Source organism: Cryptomeria japonica, chromosome 2 (genome assembly GCF_030272615.1).
Source record: "Cryptomeria japonica chromosome 2, Sugi_1.0, whole genome shotgun sequence".
NCBI lineage: Eukaryota > Viridiplantae > Streptophyta > Pinopsida > Cupressales > Cupressaceae > Cryptomeria > Cryptomeria japonica.
In genome coordinates, this window is record NC_081406.1 from 601,790,488 (window position 1) to 601,816,047 (window position 25,560).

Consider the following 25,560-nt stretch of genomic DNA (forward strand, 5'->3'; position numbering starts at 1 on the left):
CATGATCAATCATAGCCATTAGATCTTCGATCTTGTCTAGGTTCAATGCATCTTTCGATCTGAAAACGTTTTACCCCACCTTGGAACTTGCATATTAGTCTCGGAACTTGTGCCAGGGTATTGCGGTTCAATCTGAGCTGTAGATCTTCATGTCGACTTTTCATTGCCTTAGATTCCTTAACAAACTTCATTCACGGCTCACCAATCATTTAATCAATTCCAGCTCATCATCTTCCTTCATTAAATAACGCATGTAAACATTTAATGCATTCTGTTATAGCTCCGTTACAACTCGGAAATGGTGCAAGAGCACCTCAGCACACAAGCATACCAGGAGGTCAAAAGTCATAATGTGAACAATTTGATTGTATTTGAGTCATTCATAATGTATTAAGGTCATTTGAGTCCATTGAATCATAATATGTAAGGCTAAATGAGCCATTTTGTCCAAAGTTGCCCAAGTTGTGTATTTGAGTCTTGATTGGGTTTATGAGGTCAAATTTGTGTAAAAGTATCATGAAGGGGGAAAATGATGTAAATTGTGTTATTTGGTCCATTATAAGGTGTTAATAATTTCCATGTAATATCTTAACAAGTTTTGAGTGCAAACTCAAAGAGTTGTCAAGACAAAACCTAGATAGAGGAGGTGTCATTTGGTTGAAAGGTGGTTATTTGGTTAATTTTCAAAGGGAATTCGACCCAAGAGGTTGATTTATGTATTTAAGGATTGTAATCCATGAAAATGAAAAAAATGGAAGGCATTGGGAAGCATTGAAATCAATTTGGTAACAAGTTCTTGGTTTTTCAATTTGTTATTTTGGTGTTTTAAAGGTTTTCCTCTGGTTTCCAGGCCTTGTACGGCCATGTACAGCCTGGAAAACCATGTATTATTAATTGGATAGTGTATAAAAATGAATAATCTTTCCATTTCTTTTCGTTTGAGTTTATTTCATGCAGATTTGAGAAAGTTATGGACGTTTTGGTGGAAACAGTTTGTAACTGCCAAAACCCTGCCTAGGGTTAACCAGTTTTGGGAAAAGCTTCATAACTTTTGATTTAACCGTTGGATCTGGCTATCACTTGGGTAAAAGTTTTTTATCTGACCTATCTACAATCGGACCGAAGCGATTGGATTTATTTTCAATATGTAAAAAGTTATTAATGACTGTTCATCTGCATTTTGTTGTGAAATCAAACTGGTAAAGGCAGGAGCAGTCCTGTTGCAGCATTTGATATGGCCAAATTAAGAATAATGATGAAGAAAGGATATATGTTTTGGAAAGGTCTCTGAACCCTCTTTCAATTTATTTTTATCTCACTTAATTTGGTTAAGAATTGAAGAAGTTGTGGTTATTTTTGTGAAAACAGTTTTTAAGGATGAAAACTTGAACTAGGGTACTCCATGGGAATAAAGAATTTGTTGTCTCATGTTTTGGTGAATTTTATGATCTAAAATATTGAATTAAGGTCTGTAGGGATGGAATATAACCTTTTAAAGTGGTTTGGGGTTGATTGGTGGCATATGGTGGAAGTATTTGATAGACAACCCTTGTGTAAAGATTATATTGTGATTGCATTGTAGAATGGATGAATACCATTTGCATTGCCACTTAATGATTGAAATGATTATTGGATCAGCAAGATCCTTGGTTGTGAGTTGGTCTTCCATGATGCTCTGCATCAAATTGGTATCAGAGCTCAGCAAAAGATCTGGGCTGAGCAAGTTGTTTGTGTTTTGTGTTATTGATGAGTTTTGGTTGCAGGTGCTTGTCCATCTAGTTGCAAGAGGAAGTTGGTGTTGTGTGTGGGCAGACAAGGAAGGTATGTCAAGGGCCAAAGGGATGGTCCATTGGTTGCCAAGAGACTAGGGAGAGAGGCAAGGAGAGGACTCCTAGGTGAGGCAAAGGTGAGTTTTTTTTTTTGGTGAGGTGATGCAGCATGGAGAGGTGGACTTATGGTTGGTAAAAGCACTCTGATGGCAGCCATTACATACTCCATTAATAGGAGTTATTAAGGAGGTAGATACAAGGACAGTCCTGTGTCCTTTTGGAGATGTTGATTGTAGCAAAGGCATGAGAATGGTGATAAGATGAAGGAAGAAAAGAGGCATAAAAAGGCAAAGACAAAGATGAAGGTTTCAGTCTAATTTTTTTGCAGGTTATTATCCCTATGTTTCCAAGGGACTTGGAAACTTTTCAAGGTCGGTAGTATGGTGCAAGAGCACCTCAGCACACAAGCATACCAGGAGGTCAAAAGTCATAATGTGAACAATTTGATTGTATTTGAGTCATTCATAATGTATTAAGGTCATTTGAGTCCATTGAATCATAATATGTAAGGCTAAATGAGCCATTTTGTCCAAAGTTGCCCAAGTTGTGTATTTGAGTCTTGATTGGGTTTATGAGGTCAAATTTGTGTAAAAGTATCATGAAGGGGGAAAATGATGTAAATTGTGTTATTTGGTCCATTATAAGGTGTTAATAATTTCCATGTAATATCTTAACAAGTTTTGAGTGCAAACTCAAAGAGTTGTCAAGACAAAACCTAGATAGAGGAGGTGTCATTTGGTTGAAAGGTGGTTATTTGGTTAATTTTCAAAGGGAATTCGACCCAAGAGGTTGATTTATGTATTTAAGGATTGTAATCCATGAAAATGAAAAAAATGGAAGGCATTGGGAAGCATTGAAATCAATTTGGTAACAAGTTCTTGGTTTTTCAATTTGTTATTTTGGTGTTTTAAAGGTTTTCCTCTGGTTTCCAGGCCTTGTACGGCCATGTACAGCCTGGAAAACCATGTATTATTAATTGGATAGTGTATAAAAATTAATAATCTTTCCATTTCTTTTCGTTTGAGTTTATTTCATGCAGATTTGAGAAAGTTATGGACGTTTTGGTGGAAACAGTTTGTAACTGCCAAAACCCTGCCTAGGGTTAACCAGTTTTGGGAAAAGCTTCATAACTTTTGATTTAACCGTTGGATCTGGCTATCACTTGGGTAAAAGTTTTTTATCTGACCTATCTACAATCGGACCGAAGCGATTGGATTTATTTTCAATATGTAAAAAGTTATTAATGACTGTTCATCTGCATTTTGTTGTGAAATCAGACTGGTAAAGGCAGGAGCAGTCCTGTTGCAGCATTTGATATGGCCAAATTAAGAATAATGATGAAGAAAGGATATATGTTTTGGAAAGGTCTCTGAACCCTCTTTCAATTTATTTTTATCTCACTTAATTTGGTTAAGAATTGAAGAATTTGTGGTTATTTTTGTGAAAACAGTTTTTAAGGATGAAAACTTGAACTAGGGTACTCCATGGGAATAAAGAATTTGTTGTCTCATGTTTTGGTGAATTTTATGATCTAAAATATTGAATTAAGGTCTGTAGGGATGGAATATAACCTTTTAAAGTGGTTTGGGGTTGATTGGTGGCATATGGTGGAAGTATTTGATAGACAACCCTTGTGTAAAGATTATATTGTGATTGCATTGTAGAATGGATGAATACCATTTGCATTGCCACTTAGTGATTGAAATGATTATTGGATCAGCAAGATCCTTGGTTGTGAGTTGGGCTTCCATGATGCTCTGCATCAAATTGGTATCAGAGCTCAGCAAAAGATCTGGGCTGAGCAAGTTGTTTGTGTTTTGTGTTATTGATGAGTTTTGGTTGCAGGTGCTTGTCCATCTAGTTGCAAGAGGAAGTTGGTGTTGTGTGTGGGCAGACAAGGAAGGTCTGTCAAGGGCCAAAGGGATGGTCCATTGGTTGCCAAGAGACTAGGGAGAGAGGCAAGGAGAGGACTCCTAGGTGAGGCAAAGGTGAGTTTTTTTTTTTGGTGAGGTGATGCAGCATGGAGAGGTGGACTTATGGTTGGTAAAAGCACTCTGATGGCAGCCATTACATACTCCATTAATAGGAGTTATTAAGGAGGTAGATACAAGGACAGTCCTGTGTCCTTTTGGAGATGTTGATTGTAGCAAAGGCATGAGAATGGTGATAAGATGAAGGAAGAAAAGAGGCATAAAAAGGCAAAGACAAAGATGAAGGTTTCAGTCTAATTTTTTTGCAGGTTATTATCCCTATGTTTCCAAGGGACTTGGAAACTTTTCAAGGTCGGTAGTATGGTGCAAGAGCACCTCAGCACACAAGCATACCAGGAGGTCAAAAGTCATAATGTGAACAATTTGATTGTATTTGAGTCATTCATAATGTATTAAGGTCATTTGAGTCCATTGAATCATAATATGTAAGGCTAAATGAGCCATTTTGTCCAAAGTTGCCCAAATTGTGTATTTGAGTCTTGATTGGGTTTATGAGGTCAAATTTGTGTAAAAGTATCATGAAGGGGGAAAATGATGTAAATTGTGTTATTTGGTCCATTATAAGGTGTTAATAATTTCCATGTAATATCTTAACAAGTTTTGAGTGCAAACTCAAAGAGTTGTCAAGACAAAACCTAGATAGAGGAGGTGTCATTTGGTTGAAAGGTGGTTATTTGGTTAATTTTCAAAGGGAATTCGACCCAAGAGGTTGATTTATGTATTTAAGGATTGTAATCCATGAAAATGAAAAAAATGGAAGGCTTTGGGAAGCATTGAAATCAATTTGGTAACAAGTTCTTGGTTTTTCAATTTGTTATTTTGGTGTTTTAAAGGTTTTCCTCTGGTTTCCAGGCCTTGTACGGCCATGTACAGCCTGGAAAACCATGTATTATTAATTGGATAGTGTATAAAAATGAATAATCTTTCCATTTCTTTTCGTTTGAGTTTATTTCATGCAGATTTGAGAAAGTTATGGACGTTTTGGTGGAAACAGTTTGTAACTGCCAAAACCCTGCCTAGGGTTAACCAGTTTTGGGAAAAGCTTCATAACTTTTGATTTAACCGTTGGATCTGGCTATCACTTGGGTAAAAGTTTTTTATCTGACCTATCTACAATCGGACCGAAGCGATTGGATTTATTTTCAATATGTAAAAAGTTATTAATGACTGTTCATCTGCATTTTGTTGTGAAATCAGACTGGTAAAGGCAGGAGCAGTCCTGTTGCAGCATTTGATATGGCCAAATTAAGAATAATGATGAAGAAAGGATATATGTTTTGGAAAGGTCTCTGAACCCTCTTTCAATTTATTTTTATCTCACTTAATTTGGTTAAGAATTGAAGAAGTTGTGGTTATTTTTGTGAAAACAGTTTTTAAGGATGAAAACTTGAACTAGGGTACTCCATGGGAATAAAGAATTTGTTGTCTCATGTTTTGGTGAATTTTATGATCTAAAATATTGAATTAAGGTCTGTAGGGATGGAATATAACCTTTTAAAGTGGTTTGGGGTTGATTGGTGGCATATGGTGGAAGTATTTGATAGACAACCCTTGTGTAAAGATTATATTGTGATTGCATTGTAGAATGGATGAATACCATTTGCATTGCCACTTAATGATTGAAATGATTATTGGATCAGCAAGATCCTTGGTTGTGATTTGGGCTTCCATGATGCTCTGCATCAGGTAACAACTCAATGAATACTAAACTTCACTCGGTAGACATTCCACCTTCATTAACCGATAGCGATAACCTTGATGTTTACCGACTAGGTTCCTTAGGGTTTACCGACTAGGTTCTTTTCTTGATAACATAGTATAGTATTAACCTTTACATTTTACAACATATGTATGATGTTAAAACAATCTAAAACATCATGATCTCATCATTGTCTGACTCGGTACTAGTTGCCCATTGAATACCTTATTCGTCCCCTTATTCATCATATTCTTTCATGTGTCTTTTACTGACATCTTTATAATCTTCATATCATACTTCTCAAGATATGGCAACATCATACTGAATTAGAAAATTAATTTCTTGACATCAATGACAAAATAATAATATCAAGACGGTAAAACATCCTTAATCAGTTATATCCATAATCATCAACAACCTTCTCAATATCCTTATGAAATGCCAACAATCTTTCATTGTCTGTTATAATGCAATATTGCCAACAATCTCCCCCTTTGGAATTGATGGCAAAACCAATTGATTTGACCTTAAAAGATTCAGATTGCTGTGATTCTGAAATGCTGAAATTCTCTCCCCCATACATTAGACTTCTCCTGTTTTCAATCTTCTTTCCAATCTGTAGTCTGCTCAGTTTTCTTTTAATCTTCTCCCCTGATAGGTCTTCTTCCTCTATATTAGTCTTCTCCCCCTTTGTAGGTCTTCTCCCCCTTTGACAACAATGCCAAAAAGTAAAGAACTAAAACATAATTACTTTCTGTAAGAAGTGATTTCCTGCTTTTGTGTATCAACTGAGTCTCGATCAGAGCATTTGTCTTCAATTCCTGTTCCTGTAAGATTTCCTGTAATAATTCCTGTACACCTTTAGAAAATATCCTAAAGTGTATAAATTAGCATCAACTCCCAAAAGATATTCAATAGAGTCATTGGATTGATGCTTTCACCAAACTTGGTCAATGAGTAGAAGATAGGGGTAGGACCCCTAACTTACTTCTGAGATATTCAAAAGTGTCCCTTGGTAGTGGCTTGGTGAAGATATCAGCAATTTGTTCCTTTGTGCTAACATACTCCAACACCACTTTCTTCTCTTGAGCTTCTTCTCTAAGATAATGATATTTGATAGATATGTGCTTTGTCTTAGAGTGCATAACAGGATTCTTTGAAATATTAATGGCACTAGTATTGTCACAGAATATAGTTACTGGCTCAGTAACTTTCTCATTTATACCTTCCAACAATTGTTTGATCCATGCAATGTTAGCACAATTCAATGCTGCAACAACATATTCAGCTTCTGTTGTTGACTGTGAAATACATCCTTGTTTCTTGCTAAGCCAACTCACTAGCCTTTCTCCTAAAAAGAAAGCTCCTCCACTTGTGCTTTTTTTGTCATCAATGTTGCCTGCCCAATCAGCATTAGTATAAACTTTTAAATCAAAATCATTTCCTTTCTGATATACTAAGCCATAATCCTCTGTGCCTTTCAAGTATCTAAAAATTCTTTTGATTGTTGTCATGTGTGTTTCCTTAGGATCTGCAGAGAATCTTGCAACTATACCTACTGCATGTGCTATATCTAGTCTACTGTGAACAACATATTGTAGCTTTCCAATCATGGATTAGTAAAGTGTCTCATCAACAGATGCAGATTCATCATTCTTTGACAATTTACAGTTGGTAGTCATAGGAGTACTTACTGGTCATAGGAGTACTTACTGGTCATTCTTTGACAATTTACAGTTGGTAGTCATAGGAGATTCATCATTCTTTCATGTACATGTTGCTATTCTCACTTGTCCGTATAAAACCAATCTTAATCAAATAAGAATGCAATCTTTCATACCATGCTCTAGGTGCTTGTTTCAAACCATATAAAGCTTTGTTCAATTTACATACCTGATCTTTATTATTGTCTTCAACAAATCCTTCAGGTTGTTCAATAAAAACTTCTTCTTCTAATATTCCATTCAGAAATGCAGATTTGACATCCATTTGATATACCTTGAAATTTTTGAAAGCAGCATAGGCCAACAATGTTCTCACTCCTTCAAGTCTAGCAACAAGTGCAAAAGTTTCACCATAATCAATTCCTTCTTCTTGAGCATAACCTTTGCAAACTAGTCTTGCCTTGTTTCGAATGACCTCTCCTTTTTCATTTAGCTTGTTTCTGAAAATCCACTTTGTACTAATTACATTTTTGTCTTTTGGTCTTGGGATTAGTGTCCATGTGTCATTCTTCTTGATTTGATCAATCTCTTCTATCATAGCATTTATCCAATCTTCACTATTAAATGCCTCTTTCACTATTCTCGGTTCAAATTCAGATATCAGACATGTGTTCTGTCTCAGTTTGTTCCTTGTCATCACTGGATCATCCTTATCTCTTATAATCTGACTTGGTGCATGATGTCTTATGACATACTTGGCTAATACAGGCTCGGTAGGCTCTGTATGATCTTCTTCATCACTCGATAACTGGATATTCTCTTCATTTTCTTCAACAGTCTTCTCGGTAGGACTTCTCGGTTGAACATAGACAAATTCATCATAGTCTTCTAGTTCCTTGGAATTTCCTTCATCATTTATTTCTGCAAATTCATCAATTTTCACTTTCTACTATTTTGTTAGATGATTTGATCAGACATTTAAATGCTTTGCTTCTAGAAGAATAACCTAGAAACGTTCCTTCTTCACTTTTCTGATCAAATTTGTCATTTCTATCATCTTTATGAACATAGCATCTACTTCCAAATATTTTAAAATAACTTACATTAGGTTTCTTATCATACTAGATTTCATATGGTGTCTTCAAAGTACCTTTCTTCAATTGAACTAGGTTCAAGGTGTAAACTGTTGTGCTTATTTCTTCTCTCCAAAATGTTTGTGGCACCTTCTTTTCAATCATCAGTGTTCTAGCACAATCCACAATAGATATGTTTCTTCTCTCAGCTATTCCATTCTGTTGTGGAGTTCTTGGTGCAGAGACTTGTCTTTTAATACCATGATCATTGCAGAATAAGTTGAACTCATCAGATGTGAACTCTCCTCCTCTATTTGATCTAAGACATTTCAGTTGTCTTCCTATTTCATTTTCAACTCTTGCCTTCTACCATTTAAACATTTGAAAAGCTTCTGATTTTTCTTTTAGAAACATTACTGACATCATCCTTGAATAGTCATCCACAAATAATATGAAATATTTATCACCATAATAACTTTGAACTTTCATAGGACCACAAAGATCAATGTGCACTAGATCTAAAATTCCCTTAGAGGTGTAAGACTTACTTGTAAAGCGTGATCTTGTCATCTTACCCATCTGGCATCCTCGACACATAGCATTCTCAGGTTTTTCAAGACTCGGTAGACCTCTTACTCTGTGCTTCTTGCTTATTTTGATCAGATTATCAAAATTGACATGACAAAACCTTTTATGCCATAACCAAGTATCATCTAACTTTGCATGCAAACACTTATTCCAAGTTGAGTCAAGGTGAAATGTGTTACCTTTTTTTGTGTCCCGGTAGCAGCTAACTTTCCATTTTTGTCATGAACTTTGACAATTCCCTTCTGAAATTCTATTCTGTAACCTGTGTTGTTTAGCTGTGCTACACTCAACAAATTGTATTTCAAACCTTCAACCCAATAAACATCATTGCATCTTGCATTATCAAGAAGTGTTATAGATCCTTTACCTTTCACCGGACATGGTGCATCATTACCAAATCTGACATAGCCTTCATCATAATCTTCTAATATAACAAACTTGTGTTTATCTCCTGTCATATGATGTGAGCATCCACTATCTATAATCTAAGAATCATTAGTGTTTATGTGAGATATTAGGCTTTTTTCTTCATACCTTTCTTCATCCGATCCATCTTTGATAGCCACATAAACTACTTCCTCTATATCAGTCTCATCTGATTTATCATCATTAGATTCCTCATCAGCAATTAAACATGTCTTTCTATCTCTTCTTCTGAAGTCTCGGTGTCCTCTGTAATAATTATCTTTCTGTCTGTCATCTCGGTAATCTCTCTTTTCAATAAAATCTTTGTCAAGACAGTTAGAAGCCATATGTCCTATTTTATCACAATTGAAACATTTCAAAGGTAGTTTTCCTTTATACTTACCTTTGCCTCTCGGTAACCTTTTGGCTAAAAGTGCTTCAAACTCTTCTTGCTTTCTGATTTCCTCATATAGTTTGTGTACTGCCTCCATATTCTTGTGAAATCTTTCACTTGCTCCACTGTGATCTCCTTTAGAGTACTTATACTTTCTTTCATTGAAATCATTAGATTCATCAAGATGAAAAGAAATAAATGTAGATTCAACTTTATTTACCGAAGATCCACTGTTATCAAAATTACTTAACTCAAATGCATGTAGCTTACCAATAGTAGTATCTAAAGAAACTGGCATATTAGGTACAGACCTCAATTCATTGATTGCAGATACTTGAATTGCATAAGCTGGTAGAAGGGTTCTTAACAACTTACTTGTTATATCCTTTTCTTCAATAGTTCCACCTGCTCCTTTGATTTGATTGACAATCTCCTTTAGTCTTGTACTGTACTGAGTTATGTTCTCACCTTCATTCATCCTCATAGATTCAATTTTTCCTCTTAGACTATCTTCTTTTTCTCTTTGAACATGTTCATCTCCTCCATATACTGATATGAGCTTATCCCACATTGCCTTTGCATCATTGCAACCTTCTAGATCATTAAACTCTGAATCGGTCAATGCAGATGTTATTTCAATCATTGCTTGAATATGTTCTTGCTTTACCTTTATCTCTTCCATAGTCAATGGATAGGTGCTCGGTGTGACAAAATCATTCTCCAGATAGTATACAACATATTCTCTAACTCCTGATAGATGTAGCTTCATCCTTTTCTGCCATGTAGAGAAACTTGACTTGTTCAGCTTCGGTGCATCCCTCTTATACATCTTTGGATCTTTAACTCAAGTGCCTTTAAACTTTCCTTCCGGAGTCCAAAGCTCTGATACCAATTGATAATTCTGATACTTAATATAAGTATAGATCCAATAACCAACAAGATGAGAGGGGGGTGAATCATACAAACTTAATCATCCATAAAAACATCAGATTCAACCTCGGTAACATATACTTCAGTAATATAACCAAAATTGTTAAACATGCAAACTCAAAAGCATATAAACATCATAAACCTCATAACACCAGATTTAACGTGGAAACCCAAATAGGGAAAAACCACTGTGGGATTTCAGACCCACTAAGAAATATACTCTTCTAGAGTATGCTCGGTTAAAAGCAAATCATGTTAAAGATTACAAACACATTGCTAGATGTGACCCGGTTAAGGGATTTCCCTCAGATCTGTTAGGATCTTCACTTTGTTAGAAGTGACCTTGTTAAAGGATTTCAAACACTCAATCAGAATGTCACCTTGCTAGAGGGTTTTACAAATAAGACTATTAAGTCCACTCGGTTAAGAGATTTTCTGTCACTTTCACAAAATAACAGTAATACAATCTATCTGCAACTTCACATCTAAAATGCTAAAGCAGATTCCTATTTGTTCAATACAATCTAGACATAGAACTAATCTTGTCTATCTGTTGGGCTTCTATACTCTATTATTCAAACAGGTCTTCAAGCTTCTATGCTCGGTAATCACTATGTAGCATCCATGTGCATACACTTGCCCGCATCCATTGTTTATCAACAGTTTCCTATTTATAAACAATTAGGTAACCACTTAATCTCCTTGATCACATTTCCCATGATCAATCATAGCCATCATATCTTTGATCTTGTCCAATTTCAATGCATATTTTGATCTGAAAACATTTTACCCCACCTTGGAACTTGCATATTAGTCTTGGAACTTATGCTAGGGTATTGTGGTTCAATTTGAGCTGTAGATCTTCATGTCGACTTTTCATTGTCTTAGATTCGTTAACAAACTTCATTCACGGCTCACCAATCATTTAATCAGTTCCAACTCATCAGCTTCCTTCATTAAATAACACATGTAAACATTTAATGCATTATGTTATAGCTCGGTAACAACTCAGTGAATACTAAACTTCACTCAGTAGACATTCCGCCTTCATTAACCGATAGCGATAACCTTAGGGTTTACCGACTAGGTTCTTTGCTTGATAACATAGTATAGTATTAACCTTTACATTTTACAACATATGTATGATGTTAAAATAATCTAAAACATCATGATCTCATCATTGTCTGACTCGGTACTAGTTGCCCATTGAATACCTTATTCATCCCCTTATTCATCATATTTTTTCCTGTGTCTTTTACCAACATCTTTATAATCTTCATATCATACTTCTCAAGATATGGCAACATCATACTGAATTAGAAAATCAATTTCTTGACATCAATGACAAAATAATAATATCAAGATAGTAAAACATCCTTAATCAGTTATATCCATAATCATCAACAACCTTCTCAATATCCTTATGAAATGCCAACAATCTTTCATTGTCTGTTATAATGAAATATTGCCAACATTGGATGGTTAAATCCAATAACAATGTACTACTTCAGAATAGCATATGCAATGTTGGATTCAGTACCGGTTTAAGCTCTGACCATGAGTGCCAAACACCTTCATAACCTTTCCTTCAACCTTCAGATAATATCTACATGATTTGCACAAGCATTTGCTTATTTTCGCTCTTCAATGATCTTCAATATTCATACACACTCATAATATGATCTTCAATAAGATCTTATAATTATTTATACAAAACCTAAGATCAAATGATAAGGTCGGCTCACTAAAGATATTACATTTAAATCAATTATAAAATAAGTCTTGATGCGATACAATATGTCTGCTTCAATACATTTACACATTATCCAATCAATAAACCATTTCCAAAACGAGTCGTGCTGATCTGGAATATGATATCTTGTACTAACCTAGACCTATCTGTCGGTTAAGGCAAATATGTGAACCCAATTATTCCAATAAGAAAAACACCAAATCCAAACATCCAATCCATTTCTTCGACATAACAAAATGATCTCCTGAAAAAACAAGTTATCTTCACTATCAGTGAACAATATATCTTGTCGGTGAACATATACCGGTGACTATGCATAAGCCACTAACCATGTCGGGACCACAATGTGTCGGTTCAACAATAAACCAATATAACCAGAGTGCCAAATAAACAATGTAGACCTCCAAGAAGATAGGTGTTGACATCAATGACAAAACCAATGCAACACATGATGAAGTCATCCATAATGCCAACAATCTCCCCCTTTGGCATTGATGGAAACACTAGATGGAAAAACATCTAATTGCCAAAAACAGAATGCCAAAAACCAACAATCTCCCAAAATAGATCAATACCAAAAATCAAAACCAAAATACATCTCTCCCCAAAGTACAAAGTTTTTCCATAGATATCTCTCCCCCTTTGACATCAAATGCCAAAGCAGTTAAGAATCAAAACATAACATACAGCTAACTACTCCCCCTGAGCAGTAGCTCTCCTTCATCAAAGTCAGAAAAAGATTTCTATTAGTCCCTGCTGGTTTGATGTCAATCTTCATCATTCAAGTCTCTGTTGGTGGGGAAATTACCCCAAGCTACTCTCTGAGATATTCAAATGTTTCCTTAGGCAAAGGCTTTGTAAAGATATCTGCAATTTTCTCTTTAGTATTCACATAAACCAATCTCACTTCATTTGCTTCAACATTCTCTTTCAAAAAATTATACTTAATAGAAACATGCTTTGTTTTAGAGTGAAATACCAGATTCTTTGATATATCAATTGCTATTGAATTATCATAATAAATATTTACCATTGTATTGAATTTTACCTTTATATCCTTCAACATTTGCTTAATCTATAATACCTGAGTACAATTAGTTGTTGTTGCAACATATTCTGCTTTTCTTGTAGATAATAATGTACAAGTGTGCTTCTTACTGATCCATGAAATTAACCTTCTACCAAGAAAGAATGTACCGCCAGTGGTACTATTTTTGTCATCTATATCTCCTACCCAATTAGCATTTGTATATGCACATAACTCAAAATTGTCATTCTTAGGATACCATAAACCAAGATTTGTTGTACCTTGTAGGTACCAGAAAATCCTTTTTACTGCACTTTCATGATTTTCTTTAGGATTGCTTTGAAATATAGATACAATACACACTGCATTCATTATATCAGGTTTGGTTTGTGTCAAATAAAGTAATCCTCCAATCATAGATTTGTACCTTGTCGGATTTATAGGAGTTGAATCATCCTTTAATGTCAATTTATTTGTTGTAGTCATAGGAGTTCTTACCGGTTTGGAGTTTTCCATACCAAATTTCTTCAAAAGTTCCTTCAAGTATTTTGTTTGACATATGAATATACCTTTATCTGTTTGAGAAATCTGCAAACCTAGAGAAAAAATTATCTCTCCAATCATAGACATTTCAAATTCTTTCTGGATCTTGTTAGCAAAGTCTTTACATAACTCATCTTCACCTCCAAAAATGATATCATCCACAAATACTTCAATAACCAAAATGTCATCATTGGTGATTTTGTAATACAAAATACTGTCAGCATTACCTTTTGTGTATCCAAGCTTTAAAAGATATTTATCCAATCTAGCATACCAAGCTCTGGGAGCTCGCTTCAATCCATATAAAGCTTTCCTTAATCTAAAAACCATATCCTTATCATCTGTCAATGAAAACCCATCAGGTTGCTCCATGTAAACTTCCTCTTCAAGATCTCCATTCAAAAATGCACATTTTACAACCATCTGATACACTTTATAGTTCTTATGAGCTGCAAATGCAAGAAATAGTCTAACCGCCTAAAGCTCATTGCTCAATCACAAAATAGGAGTCACACTGACTACAATTGGATGGTTAAATCCAATAAAAATGTATTGCTTCAGAATAGCATCTACAATGTTGGATTCAGTATCGGTTTAAGCTTTGACCATGAGTGCCAAACACCTTCATAACCTTTCCTTCAACCTTCAGATAATATATGCGTGATTCAGACAAGGATCTTCTTATTTTTGCTCTTCAATGATCTTCAATATTCGCACACACTCATAATATGATCTTCAATAAGATCTTACAATTATTTATACAAAACCTAAGACCAAATGATAAGGTCGGCTCACTAAAGATATTACATTTGAATCAATTATAAAAAAGTCTTGATGCGATACAATATGTTAGCTTCAATAAATTTACACATTATCCAATCAATAAACCATTTCTAAAACGTGTCGTGCTGATCTGGAATATGATATCTTGTACTGGTCCATACCCTAGACCTATCTTCTAGTTAAGGCAAATATGTGAACCCGATTAGTCCAATAAGCAAAACACCAAATCCAAACATCCAATCCATGTCTTTGACATAACCAAATGATCTTCAGATGATAACAATTTATTATCACGGTCGGTGAACAATATATCCTACCGGTGAACATATACCGGTGACTGTGCATAAGCCACTAACCATGTCGGGACCACAATGTGTCAGTTCAACAATAAACCAATATAACCAGAGTGCCAAATCAATAACGTAGACCTCTAAGAAGATAGGTGTTGACATCAATGACAAAACTAATGCAACACATGATGAAGTTATCCATAATACCAACATATAAAGGGGGAGATGTGGCATCTTTATTTTTGCCAAGTGGAGAGGTTTTGAGTTGAAGGAGGAGTTTCCAAAATTTGTGAAGACTTTGAGATATAATGGTGGCATTTTTGTTTTGCCACATGTTTTAGAGTTATTTTGAACTTTGAGTCAACTTGATGACTCATTTGAGTCTTTTTAGAGATTCTTTGAGTTATTTTGAGTTGTCACTAGGAGTATGTCATGTGACAAGTCTTTCACACTTGTTGGAGCTGTTAAGGACCTCTTTTTGGAGAATTTTGTGTGGGCATATGATGAACCGACATGTTGATATAATGATAATGTATGTTGTCATTGATGTCAATAAGTGCAAGTGAATCGGTATGCAGATTGGAGGAAGTTGGTGAACCAGTATGAAGAGATGCAGTGAACCGATGTCGGGGTTTCACTGAGTGTGACTACCGGTTGGTAGTCTCAGCCTTAGGGTTTCCGGTTTGGAAATCCAACTTGTGTGATGCAACCAATGACATACTGTGATGAGTTAGCTAAGAGATGAAGACGAGATCGTGATGCCATGTCAGCTTTGTGCATGTGAAGGATTTCCTTAAGGATCTTGCATGTGAAGATTGATTGCATTAAATGTCTACCTCGGGAATGAACATTCTTCTTAGCGGTATGAGAAGAAAGCGTGATGAGTTACTAATTTCTATGTGTGGTGAAGAATGGATGATGCAGATTGTCTTGTCATCTGTTTGAAATTGTATTGCTCTATGCAAAGTGTTTGGACGGTTAGGATTAGACCGCTTGTATTGTAAACCTAAAATGCTTAGATTTTAGGGTTTATGCTACCGACCTAATTGTTGTCTATAAGGTCAATGATTTTTGTTATTTTAAGTTGTTGGAAAATGTTGTGTGTGTATCCGAGTGATGAGATACTTGCCAAACCAGTAAGAGAAAACTACAGAGTATGATTGCAGAGTAGAGGAACTGTAAAGGATCTGCCTTAGCATATAGTGTTGTTATCAGAACAAAGCTTTACCTATTGTCTTCTAACCATTTCAACAGAAGGAAAATTCCTTTGTTGGGTAGCTTTAACAGGCTTACTATAAATCCTCTAACTAGGTGACTCAAGTTTATTGAGTTCTTTAAATTCTCTAGCAAGGTAACCTTTAACATGGTTTCACCCTTTAACAGGGTATATAGCCATTCCTTAACCGGGTGATCTTTAACAGGATCGGTTCCTGGCAGAACCTTATTGTAAAGTCTTTAACCGGACTAGGCTCCTAACAAAGCGAGCTTCAAAAGAGTTCAAAAAAAAGCTTGTGGGTATTCATCCCCACCATGGTTTTTCCCATTTGGATTTCCATGTGAAAAATTTGTGTCATGAGTTGTGCATTTTTCATGTGATGATTAAGTATTCTTTGTTTAAGTGATTATGCATACAGAGCTAATGGTTATGATATTGTTGACATGCCACATGCATATGTTTATGGGTGAAGTAGTTATCAAGTATTGAATGTATGTGAAGGGTTCATTTTTACCAGTTTATGTTGTCTGAAGTCTTACTGTGTTTAACCAATATTTCCATGGTTAAGTTTAGTAATGAAGACAATCAGTTAGCATTGTTTTAACTTGATAAGTTGTGGAGAAGTTTTTGTATGTACTGATTCACCCCCCCAACCTCTCAATACCAGTTAGGGTATCTGTTGTTCATCATTATTCATCAACTGGTATCAGAGCAACTCCAGGTCCTCGATGATATAAGCTTAACCGCTTGAGGTAAAAGATCTTGCCTTAATGATGAAGAGGGAATGTCCGAAGTTCAATAGAGATAACTTCAAAATATGGAAGGATAGAATGAAGATCTATATCAATAGTTTGGGTGCTCAACACTAGAGCTATGTTGAGAATGTCTATGCAATTCCCACTAGCACTTTAACCGATAATCAGAAAAGCGAGATTCAAGAAAATGGGCAAGTCATGGAAGCCCTTATTAGCAGTTTGTCTGATATTGAGTTCATTGATGTACAAGATAAGGACACTCCTAAAGATGTATGGGACACATTAGAAACTATTTATGCTGGTCATGAGCATGTAAAGAAAGCTAAGGAAGAGAGCCTTAGAGGAAAATTTGAAGACATGAGGATGGTTGAAGGTGAGACCATTCAGCTTTAACCTTTTCATTATCCATAATTCCAGTCGGAAGCTATAAACAACAGGCCAATGACGTTCTGCTTTGTTTCTCAAACTCCTTGACTCTCGTGTACCCCTATAATTTTGATTCAGACTAAGCTCGTACCTTTCAACAACTGCTATGCATTGATAGTGGAAAGGCCTTTTTCTTGTTCGGAAGGAAGTCCAACCCCATAGAATTGTAGGGCCAGCAGGCAGCACCAACTCCATTTGCTAGCAGCAAAGGAAGGCAACTACATTTCATTGTCTTGGACTGCCCCATCGGCTCAAAAATTCCTTGGATGGGCCCTATATATGTTGGGGTGGGTGGGAGGACAAGTGAAAGTGTTACCATCTGGTCCAACCTACTTGGGAGTTGAATTACTATAAGGTAGGAAAAAGGGAGGGTTATTCCAACCAAACAAAATAGAAGTCCCCTAACCCTCACCCCCGATCGAGGAGTAATACTTAGCTAGACCTAACTACTTTAGCTAGCCCGGGGAAGCTGACCGATGCCCCACCTACTCTTGATGGTAACACCTAACTAAAGGCAGGGCGGCTCAACATTTCTACCGACTACAATTCCCTAGGGGTGAACTACCTATCCTACTATGGCCTATCCTAACTTCGGGCCCTACTATTTGAATGGGCAACCGGTCGATCAATCCACTGATCTGGAATTCCCACTACCCTTACACCGATCTGGAATTCCCACTACCTATAGCCTAGCTTCATTCAGTCAACTATCTTCTCGGAGATCAAGATCGATCCCATAGAATAGTAGGGGAACCCGAGGGTGAGGATAGGATCGGATAAGCAACAAGGGGTGTTCAGTGAAGGCCTCCTGATAAAAGAAGGGTGATAAAAGAAGGGAGGAAGGCTATATAAGTAACATGGCTAGCCACTGAGGGATAGTTCTAATAGTGAGTTAGGCCCAACCGGTAGCCAGTTAGTTCTTCAAATCAACATCCATTTTCTGTTCTCTTGACTGGCCTATTGTTCTCTGGTTTGTCCTGCCTTCCTTCCGACAATAACTCTTTGTTCTCTGGTCTGGGTTCCCTCCCTCGTTTTTGGCTCGATTTTCCAATCTAAAGAAGGCAAGAAAGTTTGGCCCTCCCTCCTGGACCAGCCCAACGGAATTGAGCCTTGGTACCAGGTATCAAAAGTCTCGTGGACATGACTGCCCCCCCTTATTCTAGCTTATTCTAGTGTATTCTAACCTCTCCTACTCTAGCAAGTTAATTAATCCTGAATTAATTGAACCTAAGGCCCAACTCTATAGCCTCCCACAAATAGAATCTACCTCCTACTATATTGGGGAGTGGGGGGGTAGGTGGGGCATTCGCCTTTTCACTGATTAATTGATGAGGTAGATTCTTGTTACTCATGACTCTCCACGCTTTGGGACCAGATAAAAAATGATACAAAGGTGCTCTTCTTTGCAGACATGGGTGTAAAACCTACCGGGGGTGTGTTTAGCTTTGGGGAGCTCTTATGCGGAATGGAGCATTTTTCCCTCCGCATATGACTGTCAAACCGACCCATAGTAATTTCCAACTATACTAGCAGTCGAGGAGCTATCGGAATTCACAAAAAGTGCTCCGCATATGGGGTCAAAAGTGACCAATGACTTTTTCCCTTTGGGTCCTGCCCACACCTCCTCTAAAACATTGATCAAATTAGGCCCTCTGGACATTACTGCAAAACGAGCCCATGACAATGTGGGATGGGATGGCCTTCCAATATAGACCATCTCTTTATTTCGCCTACCCTCTTCATTGTGCTCCGCATATGGGGTGAAAACAAGCCCAACAAAATTCTATACTACACATGCCCACCCCCAACCCCATCTTTATTTTCTTGACGGCCTGACAAACTGAGATATTACGCCCCTACTATAACTAACTAGCTATTAGTAGCGGGGTGGGGGGGGGCCTCCTTTATATATAGGGCTCGACCATCTTGTCCCAAGCTATATTCTTTTGTCAAAGCTCTCCTTCGGGGGCCTATAGTTTATTTGGGCAACTTTAGAAACCCACCCCCCCTACTATTTGAAGGGAATCAGCTTGTGGCAAGTATAGGGCATAGCTATATGGACTATGATTTTGATCACCTCCTCTCTCCCTATGTTGTATCCTCTCAAATGCCCTACCTCCATACCTTTTTTGTCGGGTTGCCCCATCTCGAGTAGCCCAGGGGGGGACCATGCCCCCGAGACTCCTTATCTGGATCGAACCCCCCCACCATTATAGAGTAGGGCTTCCGTAGGGCCCCCATTATTGGCATTTTTGATGTTTATGTTGTGATTGTCATCGATGGACACACACTTGCATTGAGATTCTCTTTATATGTATGAGTTAGAGTACAACCAGTATTTGTTCCAACTGGTATGTTGTATTATAGTCTTTAGACTATTGATGTTTTGCAGAATGTGTTTCCCGATCTGAAGCGGTATGAGGGATTAAAGCGGCATAACACATTTCTACCAGTCTTCATTTTTGTCAAACCGGCAACCAGCATTTTGCATGAACCGGTAATACTTTGTGATGAGTTACCACCCACCGATTGTTTGACAATGTCGACACTGTAGCGATGTTTTTTGTGACGTATTACCTAGTATGTCCAGGTTCATTGAACCTAGGAAATTTTAATGTAATCCTATTGGACCAACATGAAATCAGTTTCCTTTATAAGGACATCATGTCTAGGATTTTAGGTTGTTGTTATTGTTGTTGCGAAAGTTGATATTGTGGCTATGGTTTCAGGTGGTTGAGGAGTTGGAGAGATTATGAATGTGTAGAAGACTAAAGTAATGCTATAGTGCATTAAGAATGATCTATCAAGGATCTAACCGAGCAGTCTATACTATTAGCTAGATCAAACACTTGTTGATTACTCACATCTTTGACAAGTTTGTAGCCCTTAACCGAGTAGGCCCAAAAACCTCTTGTAAATCCTCTAACAAGGTGGTTCACATCTGTGGGTCTAAAATCCTCTAGCAAGGTAGTCTTTAATAGGACTTGTCTCCTAACAGAGATTGAGATTCCTAACAGGATCTGTTCTGGTAAAGAACACTGTAAGACCTTAACCGGTTTGGTTCCTATTCTACAGATAGTGACTTGTGAGTTCCATCTCACTGTGGTTTTTCCCATTTGGGTTTCCACGTCAAAATATCTTGTGTTATGGTGTTTGTGCTTCTGTGGGTAAATGCATTATTAGCTATTTGGTTTGCATGTTTGTTAATTGGTTTGTCTGTTAAACTGTTTTACCGATTTACTGCTAGTCTTGCAAAGTGTTTAAGGAAGAATATTTTTGGCATACTAATTCACCCCCCCCTCTTAATATTCATCAATTGGTATCAGAGCCAACCTTTCTATAAGTTTAACCACTTGGAAAGAGATATGGGGGAATACACATTGAGGGAACTTACCCACCAGCTCACTCAGTCTGAGAAAGCCTATGATGATCTTATGGTCAAATACAAGGCATCTCAAGCAAAAATAAGAGAACATGCAGAAAAGTTGATGGAGCTATCTAAAAATAGCTCTTTAGATGAAGCAGACATGGAAGCCCTAATTGCTGAAGTAAATAAGTTGAATGAATCAAACTCCAACCTGAGAAAGGAGTTGGAAGGACTGACTATTCAGATGTGTCAAGAGCTTGAGAATCGGAGAAAAGCTGAAGACCTAGTGAAAGAAAGAGATCATGAGATCTCCAAGCTGAAACAAGAGATAAGTGCCCTAAATGCTCAACTCCATGCAAGAAAAGTGGAAAAGGAAGACATGCAAGGAGAACTGAACACTGCCATCTCTAAGAATGAAAACCTATTGGAAACAAATGTTGCTATTTCCAAAGAACTCTCTGAGTCAAAGGAAATACTTGCCAAGTTCAGCAAGAGTACTGTCAAGCTAGAGAAAAAGCTTGAATCTGCCAAACCGGTCAAGAATACCAATGGACTTGGTTATTATGGTCATGAGGAAGGTGAGACCTCTGGTACAAATGTTGGAACATCAAAGAAACAACCGACATCAAAGGATAAAGGTAAGAAAAAGTTTAAACCTGTTTGTTTCAACTGTCTTAAAGAAGGACATACTGCAAATGTGTGTAGGAGTAAGGCTTACAACAATTTTCCTTATTTTCTAAATGATAAGCCTAGATCCTATAGATTTGATGGTAACTATTATGGATGCAACAACTATGGGCATAGAGCATCTGAATGCAAGTCTGTTATGAATAACACTAGAAGATATCCTCAGAGGACCCAAAGAGTTGGTACTGAACCTTTTGTGAACCAGAATCACAACCGGTTTAATGCCTTCAATCATCAGCCAAGAAGCGGTGGTTATCAAGCGACAATCGGATGGAGAGCTAATTGTATGATCTATCATGGTCATGGTCATACTGCTGCAACATGCAAAAGGAAGAATGGAAACATGAACAATGGACCTTGGAGAGCACCTGGATTGGTCTGCTATCACTGCAACAAACCGAGTCACATTGCTAGATTCTGCAGATCAAGAAAGAGCATATCTGATGATATACCGGTCACTCCGGAAGGAAACATTGATGTTGACACTATTCAAGTGGACATGAACAAAATCTAGAAGGAGAAACCAGCAGTGTTACAAGAGGAACCGGTTTCTGCACCTAGTGTGAAATCATGAAACCGACAAACTGAACTTCAGAAAATCTTAAGGGTGAGCAAACGGCAAAATGTTTCGAACCCCCGGTTTACACCGGTAAAAGACCTTAACCGGTATGTTATACCTGTCATCTGGCAAAAGACCGGAAATGGTAAAAAGGCAAATTAGGTTTTACGCCCTAATGAAAGAGCATTAATGATGGTAAGTGAGGAATATGTTTAAAAGCATTTTACAAATCATTTCTCACTATCAGTTTTCAAGCGAAGAAATTTTTTTCAAAGAGCAAAGCGACAAAAAGGCGATTTGAGCAGAGATTTTGAGAAATTGAGAAACTGTGAAGGAGATTCAAATTCAAACTGGAAACAGCCAAGTGGAGAACTCAAAGTGGTGATTTAGAAACCAACGGAGTGTGAAGTGAAGAAGAATCGGCAAGCCCTAATTTCAAGTGTTTCAAAAGGTATTTCTCGAGTTCTTAAGATTTCTATCATGGCTTCCGCATCTCATACCAGTTCTAGTGTATCTGTCGAGTCTGCAAATTTTATTCAACGAAAGTCCAAGTATAATGCCCTATCACAAGTTTCAACTGGTGTGATAGTAGAAGAGGGAATTTCTGACTACATAGATTGCAAAATAGAAGACCTAGGGTCTCTAGCTATCCACACCCAGTTAGGTTTATTTTGCGGTAAAGATAAGAAGATCAAACTGGAGTTTAATATTTTGGAGAAGAAAAGGCTCCACAATATTGTTTACTTCCTAGAAGATTTCACAGAAGATCATATAAGGATCATTCTGAGCAGAGTCCTTGGTGATAAGATGTACCTGGAAAGAACACATGACATCATGCCACAGGCAATTCATGCAGTCACCGGATTTTACAACACAAGGGAAGTGCCAGCCCTAAGAACGATAAGAAAAAATGAAATGGCCAAGCTCACCGGTTCAACAAGCGATTCACGAGGCATGATAGTAAATTCTATCAAGGATGATCTGGTGAAGTATGCGTGTATGGTGATTGGATACCGAACATTCTCAGCCAGCAGGACTAACTCTGTATCTGCTGCAGCGGTAAATGCCACTTACCGAATGATAAAGGAGGATGCATCATTTGATCTGTGCACCAGTATGCAGAGACAACTCCTATTGAATCTGAAGGCGATTAAACAGGATAATGCACTTAGGTTCAAATTTGGACAACTACTGGTTGGGTTGTTCTTCTATTTCCAAGGCTACTTTCTAGGAGTAGGAGATGTTTAGTGGTCTGGTGACCAATCGGTAACCAAGAAAATCAAGGAAATCATTGAAGCACTTGGAACTGGTTACCCTGATATTCTGAACAAGTATTTTGATGAGTTCAGAAGGAAGATGAGCCAAAGAGTGAGGATATCAGGTGACATCGTCAAGAAATATGAAGACGACATCTGCTTCACCATCCAAGTAGATAAATGCATAATGGAGGTTGTTGAGCCTAGATAGGAAGAAGTGGAGCCAATGGGCTATGAGGTGATGTACGATATGCTGGAAGGCTATGCCTCTACCCTTATTGCCTCACCGCTTGATCCTAAGGCAAAGAGAACCGACACCTACCTAGAGAGGATAGCATCGGTTGAGGAACCACCAACAATGAAAGAAAAGGAACTGGTAGTGAAGAAGGCAAAGGCAGTGCCTGCAGCATCCGCACTGGTTACTACTGGAACTCCAAAAGTGACCAAGCGGTCACCAGCCAAGAAAAAATCGGAAGCTACATAGGCTAAAGTATTCCAGAGAAAGAGGAAGACAAGGAACACCTCTCCAGACTCAGAAGAAACCTTGTTTGAGGAAAAGCCAAAGAAAACACATCAAGCAAAGAGGAAGACAAAGGATGAACCGACATCATCTGCATCGGTAAATATTGATATCTCCTCCTACAAACCTTTGACACATTGTCAAAGAACTATCAAAAACATTAGGAGAAAAGTATTGAATGATTTAATTGATTATTTTGATGACTTTAATGATGATGAAAAGGAGGCGGTGGAAAAAGAAATAATTCAATATTTATGTGTTAATGACCGGTCCCCTTCAGAAATTAGATCTGAAACACCGGATTCTTTGTATAAGTCCTTAGGCAATAAATGGCGTATTGCCATAAAGCAGGAACAGGAAATGAGAGAAAAAGTTTTTGTTGAACACTTTCCTGATGTATCAAATTCGGAACTGTTCGATGTAATGAACAAATACAAAGGTCTTTTCTTCATGAGAAGAAGAAGACTCCTGTTACTAGAAGGAAAAGGTAAGGAAGTGCTCAAGGATACACACACTCGTGCTCTAGATGCTTTGAAGATGCATTGAGTGGCTGAAGCCAACCGACAAGCTGAGAAAGAACCGGTTATATCCAAACTAGGTGAAGTACTTGATGGTGAAGGAAATCCGATTGATGAACCGGTCGACACTATTGATGTTGATGCCCTGGACGGAGAAGATGTTACCCAAGAGATACCATCTGAGGCAACAGGACAAGAGCAACAGGCTGAACAGGAGAAGAAAGCTGAGGACAGACAGGAAGCGGCAAAGCAAGAGGTCGGGTAGAGGAAGAAGGATGAAGAAGAGAAGAGGAAGAAGGATGAAGAAGAGAAGCGGAAAAAGGAAGAAGAAGAGAAGCGGAAAAAGGAAGAATAAGAAAAGAAGAAAAAGGATGAAGAGGAGAAGAAGAAGAAGAAGAAGAAGGATGAAGAGGAGAAAAAGAAGAAAGATGAAGAGGAGGAGAAGAAGAAGAAGGAAGCAGAGAGGAAAAAGAAGGAAGAAGAAGATAAGGAACAGGAGAAGAAGAAGGAAGCAGAAAAGAAAAAGGTTGAGGAGGACAAGGAAGCAAAGAAGAGGAGAGAAGCGGAGAAGAAGAAAGCGGAAGAGGACAAGGCAGGAGAAGTGGTGAAGAACACATAGATGGAGACTCCGAAGGCAATTGGGAGTCAAGATAAACCAGGTGATCTCACCAGTCTAATTGATCTCCAGTCTGCAAGTAAAATGGAGCTAATGCAGAGCATTAAGGTAGCTCAAGAGCACCTTGAAATCATTTGACCGAAGAAGGAGTAGGATGTAATCCAAGCAGCTGTGGATACGCTTACCGGTTTGATACCTAGTACAAATCTTCCAAACATCGATTCATCACTAGATAGACTTAAGCTCCTATGCACAGTAGTAGATGATCAGGTGCAGAGCCTTGAAGAGGCAGCAGAGGCTAATGTCAAGAAGGAGCATCAAAAAGCTCTTAATATAGCTCTAGTGAAGAAGTTGAATGAGCTTTGGACTGAACTGAAGAAAGGACAAAAGGATATAAGGGATGCTCTAAATGAGGGGAATCTGCTACTCAACAAAATCTGCCAACCCCATCTATTCTATGATGATGTGCTAGCTCAGAAGCAAAAAATTGAAAAGGACTTGCAGTCCTACTTGAGCACATTCAAGCCACCTTATGATTCCTTCACAACTTATGGGCAAACTGTTCACTGGTTTCACATCCAGTCATCGAAAATGGAGCAAGAGATCAGCACTCGGTCTAGAGATTTGCAGGAGCTACAACTGGTTCTACTCCCATGCTTGCAAATTCTTCA